General features: G+C 36.4%; 1 long non-coding RNA gene across 1 annotated transcript in view; it reads left to right on the forward strand.

The window, feature by feature from the left end:
* The first annotated feature begins 2,431 nt into the window (after window positions 1–2,431).
* LOC108530767 (uncharacterized) overlaps window positions 2,432–12,439 on the forward strand; it is a 227,637-nt gene continuing 217,629 nt past the window's right edge. The window contains exon 1 of the long non-coding RNA XR_001885947.1: window positions 2,432–2,572. This is a non-coding gene — a long non-coding RNA (uncharacterized LOC108530767). The remainder of the gene's footprint in view (window positions 2,573–12,439) is intronic.

Consider the following 12,439-nt stretch of genomic DNA (forward strand, 5'->3'; position numbering starts at 1 on the left):
ATTATCTGGAGGCTTATGACATGCGTAATTCATAGGCATGAATTCCAACTGATATGGTTTGTCTTTCACCACACAAATCTCATCTTGAATTATAGTTCCCATAATCCCTATGTGTCACGGGAGGAACCCAGTGTGAGATAATTGAATCATGGGGCCAGTTACACCATGCTGATGTCATGATCGTGAGTGAGTTTTCATGACATTTAATGGTTTTATAAGGGACTTTTCCCACTTTGCTTGGCACTTCTCTCTCCTGCTGTCATGTGAAGAAGGACATGTTTTCTTTCCCTTCTGTCATGATTGTAAGTCTCCTGAGCTCTCCCCAACCATCTAGAACCATGAGTCAATTAAACCTCTTTCTTTTATAAATTACCCAGTCTCAGGTATGTCTTTATTAGCAGCATGAGAATGAACAAATACAATAAATTGGTACTGAGGGAGTGGGGCACTGCTATAAGGATACCCGAAAATGTGGAAGTGACTTTGGAGCTAAGTAATCAGCAGAGGCTGGAACAGTTTGGAGGGCTCAGAGGAGATAGGAAAATATGGGAAAGTTTGGAACTTCCTAGAGACTTGGTGAATGGCTGCAATCAAAATGCTAACAGTGACATGGACAATGAAGTCCAGACTGAGGTGGTCTCAGAGGGACAGGAAGAACTTGTCGGAAACTGGAGTAAAGGTGACTCTTGCTGTACATTAGCAAAGAGTCTGTTGGCATTTTGCCCTGACCTAGAAATCTGTGGAAATTTGAACTTGAGAGAGATAATTTACTGTATCTGGCAGAAGAAATTTATAAACAGCAAAGCATTTAAGAGGAAACAGAGCATAAAGGTTTGGAAGATTTGCAGCTTGATGATGTGATAGAAAAGGAAAACCCATTTTCTGGGGAGAAATTCAAGTCAGCTGCATAAATTTGCATAAGTTATGAGGATCCCAATGTTAATTGCCAAGACAACGAGAAAATGCCTCTAGGCATGTCAGAGACCTTTACGACAGCTCCTCCCACCACCGACTTGGAGGCAGAGGAGGGGAAAATTGTTTCTTGGGCTGGATCCAGAGTCCCCTGATCTGTGCAGCCTCAGGACATGGTGCCCTGTGTCCCAGCTGCTCCAGTCATGGCTAAAATGGGCCAAGGTACAGCTCAGGCCATTGCCATAGAGGGTGCAAGCCCCAAGCCTTGGCATCTTCCATGTGGTGTTAGGCCTGTGGGCACACAGAAGACAAGAATTGAGGTTAGGGAACCTCCATCTAGATTTCAGAGGATGTATGGAAATGTGTGGATGTCCAGGCAAAAGTCTGTTTCAGGGGTAGAGCCCTCAGGTAAACCTCTGCTAGGGCAGTATGGAAGGGAAATGTGGCGTTGGAGCCCTCAGAGTCCCCACTGGGACACCGCTTACTGGAGAAAAGGGCTACCATTCTCCAGACCCCAGAATTATAGACCCACTGACACTTGCACTGTGAATTTGGAAAAGACACAGACACTCAACACCAGCCATAAAAGCAGCCAGGATGGGGACTACACCTTGCAAAGCCACAGGGGCGGAGCTTCCCAAGGCTATGGGAGCCCACTTCTTGCATCAGTGTGATCTGGATGTGAGACATGGAGGCAAAGGAGATTTTGGAGCTTTAAGTCTTAATGACTGCCTTATTGGATTTTGGACTTGTATGGGGCCTTTAACTCCTCTGTTTTGGCCAATTTCTCCCATTTGGAGTAAATGTATTTACCAACGCCTGTATCTCCATTGTATCTAGGAAGTAACTAACTTGCTTTCAATTTTACAGGCTCATATGTGAAACAGACTTGTTTTGTCACAGATGAGACTTTGGACTTGGACTTTTGGGTTAATGCTGGAATGAGTTAAGACTTTGGGGAACTGTTGGAAAGGCATGATTGTGTTTTGCAATGTGAGGACATGAAATTTGGGAGGGGCCGGGTCAGAATAATACAGTTTGGCTGTGTCCCACCCAAATTTTGTCTTGAATTCTAGTTCCCATAATCTCCACATGTAATGGGAGGGACCTGGTGGTAGATAATTGAATCATGGGGGCGGAGAGTTATCCCCATGCTATTTTGAGTGAGTTCTCACAAGATCTGATGGCTTTATAAGGGGCTTTTCCCCCTTTTCCCAGCACTTCTCTCTCCTTCTACCATGTGAAGAAGGAAGTGTTTGTTTCCGTTTCCACCATGACTGTACATTTCCTAGACCTCTCTAACAATGTGGAACTGTGAGTCAATTGAACCTCTTTATAAATTACCCAGTCTCCGTTATTTCTTCATAGCAGCATGAGAACGAACTAATATACCAACACAAGCATAGTATCTGAAAGGACAACCAGTTTGCAGCACAAGAGGTACAAAAATGAGCCTAAAACTGAATAATTATTTCAAATACTCAAAACAACTATTTCTGGTAGAAACTGCTTTCATCTTTCAGATATGACCGGAGAGTTTCTGAAGTTATTTAACTGGTTCAATGAGAACTTAATCAAGGTCTGCTTTATATCAAAATTTATGATTCTTATTCAATGCCATATATAGAATTTTTTCACAGTTATCATCAAACACACTCATGTAAGTAAATTCTATTAGAAAACAGGTTTTCGGTGGATTAGAATATTCTAACACTTTAGGTTAAAATGCATAAATGACAAAGTTGAAACTCAGGTTGCTATTTTATTTTAACAAGCACATGCATAGTCCTACTTCTGTTCATTGAGTCATTTTGTTGGTTTAATTTTAAATAGTCTATAAATTTTCCTCTGGAACAGTTCTTGGCTAGTTTGACAGCCTTGGCAGTGTTTTCTGGGTGAGAAATAGTTTATAACATTGCCTTTTAATAGTGAGAACCAAATGAACAGCATATCTAGGCAGTGAATAATGTTAGCACATAGCACTCAAATGACATGCAGTCTGAGGAAAATGTGTAGGAGAAACTAAATCTTACAGGGCTCCATAGCTCAGAGATAAAAATATAGAACATTTGAGATTGTACAAAACTTTCTAGTGTATGGTGATTATTGAGTGTTTATGAATGGTTATGTAGCAGATGTGTAAATAAACATATCTTGTTAAGCAGAAGATGTCACAGGAGAGATCATGAAAATGAAAGCCACAGGTGTTGCAAAAAATTAAATGATTTAACTCTTATATTTGTCTATGGATAGTGTTTTTATAATTATACACAATTAGATCTAATGTTCTGAAATACTCTTCAAGAACAATTTAAAACATCACCCTAGATGTCCAGAGATTATCAACTAGAGGCCTGTTGACAGGTTATTAGAAACACATGTTTGACAATTTCTATTTGATTGGCTATAGTCAGGATACATATTGTCCCACCTGCTATAGTTCTCACCAATTGCTACTGTATTAAATGAAACATGTTTTATTCATTTATTAATATCTTCTGCCTGGTCTGTGAATACAGCTTAGTTATGTTTAGTTCGATATCTTATTTTTTATTTGTTTTTTCCTCTATAGAAACAAATGCATGTAATTAGAGTGACACATAATATAAGCAGAGCTCTTTGTCTCTTAATTAGTAGTCTTTTCAATTAACATATCTTTGAATAAGGTAAGCCAATTGCATTAACTGTTTACTATTGTCCCAGCCTAGCTATGAAAACTTTGATATACATGATATGCTTTTGAAATGCATGCATATTCAAAAATTTATTTTAAAGGTTTATAGACAATAATGTTAAGCAGAATATAAAACAGGTTATAAGATTATAGATAAAATTATTTTCTTTTCAAAATATATAATGTTAAAATTATTAGGAAGTATTTTAAAATGTCAACAATGGTTATATTATGATTATCTCTATATTTCTCTACTTTCTTGATTATCTTTGGAGACCAGATTGAGTAAACAAGAAAGATCATCTTGCATAAACAAATAGAAAAATATTTATTCCATAAAAATGTGGAATGAAGGTTGTGTTAACAGAATTTTTTAAGTTGGAAAGGTAGCTCAAAAGGCTACAAAGCTAGGCTTCTGGTTAGTTAAATAAGGTAGAGATAAACCATAATTTTTATATTTTTATCTATGTATATTCTACTAGCAAATAGTAAAGAATTGACTATGCCTCTTCTGGAGAGTAGATCAACTATTGAGCTGTGAGGGCTTCTCACAGACATAGTACAGGACCTTGGGGAAAATTCCGTCTTCAGTGGCACTGTTATTTACAGTTGTGCTCCCTGTCTCATCAGGAACTAGGCTGTAAACAAATAGCTTTTCCATGATGTCATTCTAAAATTATTGACATAGAAAATATTCTGCAATATTTTAATACTCTTTGTAAGAGGCATATCAAAAATTAGAAGGATCAACAATTAATTATAGAGTCAAAGAGAAATTGGAGTATTATGATATTTCAAAAATGATACAATTGTCAACATTTCCATTGAGTATGCTATGGTACGTTAAAAAACAAGTAGGACCCTTATTTTTTCAGTCCTTGAAATTTTGGTATTTTTTCCTATTCTAAAATACAAATAAAATCACTAAGCTGATGACTGAAATTATTACATCTGTTACTTTTTTTTTTTCTTTCGAGACAGAGTCTCGCTCTCTCACCTAGGCAGGAGTGCAGTGGTGTGATCTCTGCTCACTGCAACCTCCACCTTCTGGGTTTAAGCAATTCTCATGTCTCAGCCTCCTGAGTAGCTGGGACTACAGACATTTGCCACTAAGCCCTCATAATTTTTGTATTAGTTTTATTTATTTTTTCATTTTTGGTAGAGACAGGGTTTCACCATGTTGGCCACACTGGTCTAGAACTCCTGGCCTCAAGCTATCTACCTGCCTTGGCCTCCCAAAGTGCTGGGATTACAGGTGTGAGCCACTGCATCCAGCCACATGTTTTACTCTTTAATGTATGAATGCAAATGAAACATGTAAATATATTTTGATGACACAATACGGAAGAGAAATTATATACTTCATTAAAAAAGTATTAATATCAAAAATTCCTAATTAAATGCTTTTACTATCTCAGTCATTAGTGAAAATAATTAGCGAGCAGAGAAATATAACACCCTCTTCTTTGGGTTGATTTTCATATCCCCATGAAAAGATTGAAGTCTCCTCAGTGTGATCAGCCTCACAGTTTGAGAAACACTGTCCCAGTTAGACAGAAAATCAGATAATTGCAAGAACAATTTGCGATCCCCAGGTGATTTCGAAAACAGAAATAGACTGGAAGATATATTATTATGTAAACTGACAAAATATAATTACTACATGAGAAGGCTTTGTTTTTTGAAGCTGCAGTCTTTAAAAACAGAAGGGTGAAGTGAATCACTCTCAGCTTGCTTTCTATCTCTGAACCTGTGTCTGTGTTTAGCCTCTGTGATCAGACTGAAGTTGAGAAATAATGTTCCTTTTTATAGCCTATGTCAGAAATCACAGTAATGAAACTACACATGTTGCCATCAATCTTTTGGAGATCTGTATTCCACACTAGTAGGATCACTTTGCATATTGCTGATAATTTTGGTGAAAACATATTAAGTCATGAATGTAAAGTGATCACAAGGAATTTGTTTCTTAAATACTTATTGGCTATTTGATAACAAATCTATCAATAATGTTGAGTATTTAGACTTGACGTTTCACTTCTAGTTTGGAATTAAGCTATTTTAAGACTGAGGTCTTCTGATTCAGCCTGTCCAATCACGGATTTATTCCTGTCATCTTTCCTGTCATGTAGCTTTGACTTTGGTATTTATGCATGGATGAAGTTTCTATTTTGTAAGGAATTGAGCAGTAACTTCCCAAGGAATCTGAGGGAGACTCCACTGGTGTTTTACATCTGATGTTCCCTATTTTGGGTAATTAATATTTTCTAATTTTGATTTGAAGCTACATCACTGAAGATTATTTGTAATGGTTCAAAATGACACATATGATTTAAAGGCACAGTCTTTAGGGTTTGACATGGTAAAATTTTATTCTTATTTAATTTCTGATATACTCTTACCTTCTATAATAGTCATAGTATATTAACAAAAGCAATTTCATTATTTGAGACTTTAAATAATTTAACTGGAAAATCAAATGCATTATATTAGAGGCAACTTACAAAATACTTAGGGTAAAATATTATTTTTAATGGAATAAAGGATGGCTCCTTAGTTCCATGTCTGTCTTTAGTGTAATTATTTATTTGCAAATTTAACAAACATGCTTTTCAAAGAAACATAGACCCTCATCTTCAAATTGAACAAATTGACAAAATTTGGTGGTAGGTAGAATGAGAAGCATTGTAGAATTGTAGAATTAACTAACTCAAATAAAGTATTATGAGATAGATTGGGTTACATAAAAGTTACTCACATTGTTTATTTTATTTTTTATTTTCTGTTATTCATGTACATAATTTAGAGAGTTAAAATGTCCCCAAAGTCTTAGAACCTCAAAACTACGTTCACCCTTTTCCATCTCTCTTCACCCCAGAATCTGCAGAGCCTGACATTTCCAACTCGTTGCATCTTCTCGTATTTACTTCTGTATCATACATAAAATACTTGCTATTTCTTGATTTTTAAAAATGTAGCCAAAATACAATTTTAGTTTGAAGACAAAGATTTCTCTCTTGTATCCCTTGCTCCTCACACTCTCCTCCCTCTCTCTCCCAGTATAGTTATATTACAATTATTTGTCAAACCGGTGTTTATATTATTGTGACTTTGTAGATATTGTTCACATCAATCTTGTAATATGTTCTGATTGCACTTTCTTTCCTGTATAATTTTTTGGCTTTTCTTGGTGGTGTTAATGACCCTTTGTTTTTCCCTTTGCTTGGTTTTCTATATACCTATTACTTGCCTTTTAGAGGCTTTGGAGACTTTCCTCAAATGTTCAGTCATGCTAGCTATTCATTCATACTTGAGAGTGGGACATTTAAATGGAAATTGAAAACTTTGTATAGAACTCAGTTTAACAATTGCTCAGCTTCACCATGAGGTGATCAGGTGCATACTCATTTATTTGTTTGAGAGCCGGTATTGGATAAAGCAAGGCCAGCTTTTGTAAACAAATAGATCCTAACTGTTTAAAGGCTTAAACGCATTAGAAATATTTTACTATTTACTTATCTGGTTAATGGATTAATGTTCTCTCTTTAGAGATTCAAAAACAGACTTTCTTCATCTTGCAATCCTACTGGCCACAGGGTATTTCAGTACCCGTATGGCAAAAAGGGAAAGAGCACTTAGAAGAGGACATACCACTTTTTCCATCCCGGTCCTGGAACTGACACACATCTGTTCAAACTACAATGGCCAGGATAGTTGAAGGTTATATATACAAACTGAAATAGAAAATGCAGACTCAGCCTAGGCAACTGGTTTCCAATGACAACTCTAGTGGTGGAAGAGTATTAATTTTGTTGGCAGCTAACTATCTCTGGCACAGAAATTTTCTCAAAGTGTCAGCATCTGTAGGTAACTTGCTCAGGGCAAGCGTTGCTCAGTGCTGGCCGACATTGCACACTTAGTAATAGTCAGTGCTTCTTAATCGACATACAAATACATAGTAAAATACAGATTCTGATTCCAGATATCTAATGTAGAATTTGAGTTTCTGAATTTCTAACAAGGTCCCAGGAGTCCTTAATTCTACTAGTCCGTGAAACATACTTTGAGTAGCAAAGACCTAGGCTGCAACACTCTGCCTCCATCTATTCCTTTCAGTTCTTAGTACAGAGCTTTCTATTACATTCCTCCAGAGAATACACATCATCTTTAATGCCAGAGTGTATGAAGGTATTCTTCCAGTTGAGGGTAGTGGGGGAGGACCCCTAGTAATCTATTGGCTTCCTATGCAGCTTTTCTTTTTTTTTCTTTGATACAGAGTCTCGCTTTGTTGCCAGGCTGCAGTGCAGTGGCGCCATCTCAGCTCACTGCAACCTCCAACTCTCTGGTTCAAGTGATTCTTCTGCCTCAGCCTCTTGAGTAGCTGGAATTACAGTCATATGCCACCATGCGCAGCTATTTTTTGTATTTTTAGAAGGGATGGGGTCTCACCCAGGGTGGTCTCGATCTCCTGACCTTGTGATCCACCCTCCTCGACCTCCTAAAGTGCTAGGATTACAAGCGTGAGCCACCTATGCAGTTTTTCAAATAGACTTCCCAACATCAGGTCCCCTGCTCTCCTGCCTTCAGAGAGGGCTTCCACTTTCTGAGTTTTGTAGAATTCTGCAGTACACATCAACTTGTTTCTTTTAGACATGTAAGGGAAAGAAAGTCATATATTTTCCTCACCCATCACAAGGCTTAAGGGGATACCCCATAACAAAAGAAAGATTAACAAGAGAAAAGCATATCACTTTCTTTAAGTTTTATGAGACACAGAGGCTCCAAAAATGAAGACTCAAAGACTCAGGGAAAATCGTGTTTTGTTCCGGACAATCATGCGGAGTGTGATTGGAGACAAATAATGATAAAAATGACAATAATAAACTTAATATAAATTTAATAAAACAATAATAATTAATAAAAACAAATACAAACAGAAATAATAAATTGAGAGAACTTTGGAGGGCCTGTTTTTTCAGATTCTTCTTGGCTTCTGGGTACAGAGCAGGACCCCTCTGGAATGAGGATCTTAGGACCTATTCTCAAGGCAAGAAGGTAAGAGAGACTTGTATGACCATGTGTCAGGGGAAAAAGGTGGGAGAAGGTCAGAGAGGGACCTTTCTGCTCCTGTGTTTTTCTCAATTTGTTTTCAGTTTTAAATATACTCAGTATGTCAATGTGCCATATTTTGGGGGCATCATGTTCTGAGTCCTGAACTACTTAGATTTCTATTATATCTGTTCTCATATTGATATTAACCTAATCAATTTATAACTTCCAAAAGTCTGTTGACATCTCTTGTTCTAATCTATCTAGTTGAATACTTTAAAAAATAGATATCTTACTGTCATTTTAGTGGACTTTCAAAAGGGAATAGAGTTAAAGTGTTTCTATTATATAATTAATTGTGAAAACTAAAATATTAATTGCTTGGAATATAACAATACCAGAAAAGCTGCTTAATAAAAGAAAGGAAAAAAAAAAAAAAAAAAACCTAGAACAGCTGATTGCTTATTTTGGCTACATATTTTTTCACAAATAACTTCAATGAATTTTCTTTCGTTTGTACTACATTACCTGGAGTACTTGTCTGTCATGAATATGGGATCACTCTTTTCTGTTAGTGAGATTCCTTCATCTTTGTAGTTCCAGGTTAGAATTTGCCAGTAAGAGAAGTTGCATGAGGGATAGCAGTCAGAAGTAAAGAGGAGGCTATTATTGTTTGGGGGTAGCCTCTACAGTCAGATGAGCAGGCAGGAAAAAGCTTTACACTGCCTTCCCAGCAAGCCCTTCAGAACCAACCACTTTATTGCAGCAGGCTGAGTGGACTGGGAAGGCTTCTTAAAGTGTTTTAAGAATTGCAAAGCTTCCAAGCAAGATTTTCCTTTTTTTAATTGAGGTAAAATTTAATTACTGTGAAATGCATAATTTGATGAGTTTTGACACATGTATACACCCATGTAATAACAATTCAATCAAGACCTGGAATAATTCCATCACTCTACAAAGTCCTCTGGTGTCTCCTCCCAGTCAACTTCTACTCCACAGGCATCCAAACTTTGAATTACCATATAGATTGGATTTTTTTTAAACTTCATATAAATAGAAAAATACAGGATATCCATCTAAGTCTAACATCTTTCTCTCACCTCGATGGGTTTGAAATTCTTGATGTTGTTACAGGTACATTTTCCTTTTATTATTAAAGTATTATCTATTATATTAATGTCCCATAATTTACATTATAACACTTCTTTAATGCACAGATATTAATATTCTTGTACAATTTCTCTGGACATATTTTCATTTATTTTGGGTAAATAGTTAAGAGAGTAATTGTTTAGATAGAGGATAAGTATATTATCTTTATAAGAAGCAGCCAAATAATTTTTTATCTCTACCAGCAATGTCTGAGAGTTCCAGTTGCTCCACATTTTCAACCAATTTAGTGTTGTCCATTTTAACTTTTACCTAATCAAGTGTGTGTAAAGTTGCTTCAGTGTGGCTTTAATTTACATGATTTGAAGACTAATGATGTTCAATCAGTTGTCATATGCTTATTTGTTACTTGCATATCTTCCTTTTAAGAATTTGATATCCTTCATGTACAGTAGAACTCACTGTTTTTTAGCATACAGTTGTGGGATCTCTGAGAAATTCACAAAATCATGTAACCACCATTAAAATCAATACGCAGAACAGTAGTGTCGCCCCCTCAAAATTTCCCTGTGCACTAGTCAATTTGCTCCTCAATCTTCATGCCATAGTAGTCACTGATTTGTATTGTGCCCCTATAGTTTTTCCTATTCCAGAATATAATATAAATTAATCATACAATATATAGTTTTTTGGGACTGCCTTCTCTCACTTGATGTAATGCATTTGAGATCCATCCATGTTGTTTCACAAATCAGTAATCTCCTCCTTTCATAGCTTTGTAGAATTCTGTTGTATAGATGTACCATAGTTTGCTTATTGATTCCCTAGTTGAGGGAGAAGTTTATTGTTTTTACCTTTGGAATTATGAATAAAGGTGCTAGAAATATTTATGTATAGCTTTTAATATAAATGTAAGTTTTTATTTCAACTTGAGTGGAATCCTACAGGTGGAATAAATTACTGGGTACATATTAAGTATGTTTTATTTTATAAGAAACTCCAAACCGTTCTCTATAGTCATTGTATCATTTTGTGTTACCACCAGTAAAGTACAGCAGTTCCAATTGCTCTACATACTCACTATTGTTTGCTATTGCCAGTTTGTTTGTTCAAATTTAGATTTTTTTTAATAGGTCAATAATGGCAGATTGTTGTGCTTTTAGCTTGCATTTCCCTAGTGACTGAAGATGTCAAACATTTTTTCATATAGCTAACTTTTTGTCTGTGAGAGATGTCCATTGAATTCTTCACACACGTTAAAAAATTAGGTTATTGGTTTTCTTATTAATAAATTTTGAAAGTTCTTTGGAACTCTTAAAATGTTTTTCTCAGAGCAAAATTTCCTAGTTTTGATGAAGTCCAACTTACCAATGTTTGAGTGAATTGTGATTTTGTTCTCTTATCCAAGAAATCTTTGCTTAATCAAAGATCGCAAAGATTTTTCTTCTATGTGTTCTTCTGGAATCTTTTAGTTTTACTATGTCTATGGTCCATTTTGAGTTAACATTTGTATATGGTGAAAGGTGTAGTTTGAGACTTTTATTTCCTTTTTCTAGGCCCTCCTCCATTTCTCTTTACCTCTCTCTTTCTTCTGTCCTTCTCTGCTTCTTTTTCTCAGTCTTTGTTTTATTTTCTTTGTTGATATCCAGTTTTTGTGGTGCCATTTGTTAAAAAAAAATGTTTTCTGCATTGAATTAACTTTTTCCAAAAGGCAATTTGCCATATATGAGTGATTCTATATCTGGAATCCCTATCTATTCTATTGGTCTGTGTCTGTGCTATGCCACAGTAGTCATGTGGGACTGGAATTTTCCTTACTGAGAGGGTTTTAACTATAAATGTAACTTCTTTCGTTGATGTAGGACAGTTCAGATTACCTATTTCTTTTTGAATACCTATGGGTAATGTGTGTCATTCAAGGGGTCGAGCTATTTCATCTAGTTATTTGAATTTGTGATCAGAGAGTTTTTTCAGACTATTCCATTGTTATTGCATTAATGCCTCTAAAGCCTGTGGCAGTATCCCCTCTTTCATTCCTGACATTTGTAACCTTTGTCTTCTCTTTTCAGTTTTCTTTTTTTTTTTTCATTATTATACTTTCAGTTCTAGGGTACATGTGCACAATGTGCAGGTTTGTTACATATGTATACATGTGCCATGTTGGTGTGCTGTACCCATTAACTCGTCATTTATATTAGGTATATCTCCTAATGCTATCCCTCCCCCCGTCCCCTCCACACAGTAGGCTCCAGTGTGTGATGTTCCCCTTCTTGTGTCCAAGTAATCTCATTGTTCAATTCCCACCTATGAGTGAGAATATGTGGTGTTTGGTTTTCTGCTCTTGCCATAGTTTGCTGAGAATGATGGTTTCCAGCTGCATCCATGTCCCTACGAAGGAAACAAACTCATCCTTTTTATGGCTGCATAGTATTCCATGGTGTATATGTGCCACATTTTCTTTTTTTTTTGAGACAGAGTCTCGCTCTGTGGCCCAGGCTGGAGTGCAGTGGCCAGATCTCAGCTCACTGCAAGCTCCGCCTCCCAGGTTCACGCCATTCTCCTGCCTCAGCCTCCCAAGTAGCTGGGACTACAGACACCCGCTACCTCACTCGGCTAGTTTTTCGTATTTTTTTAGTAGAGACGGGGTTTCACCGGGTTAGCCAGGATGGTCTCGATGTCCTGACCTCGTGATCC

The sequence above is a fragment of the Rhinopithecus bieti genome, unplaced genomic scaffold (assembly GCF_001698545.2).
Source record: "Rhinopithecus bieti isolate Rb0 unplaced genomic scaffold, ASM169854v2 scaffold_7683, whole genome shotgun sequence".
NCBI lineage: Eukaryota > Metazoa > Chordata > Mammalia > Primates > Cercopithecidae > Rhinopithecus > Rhinopithecus bieti.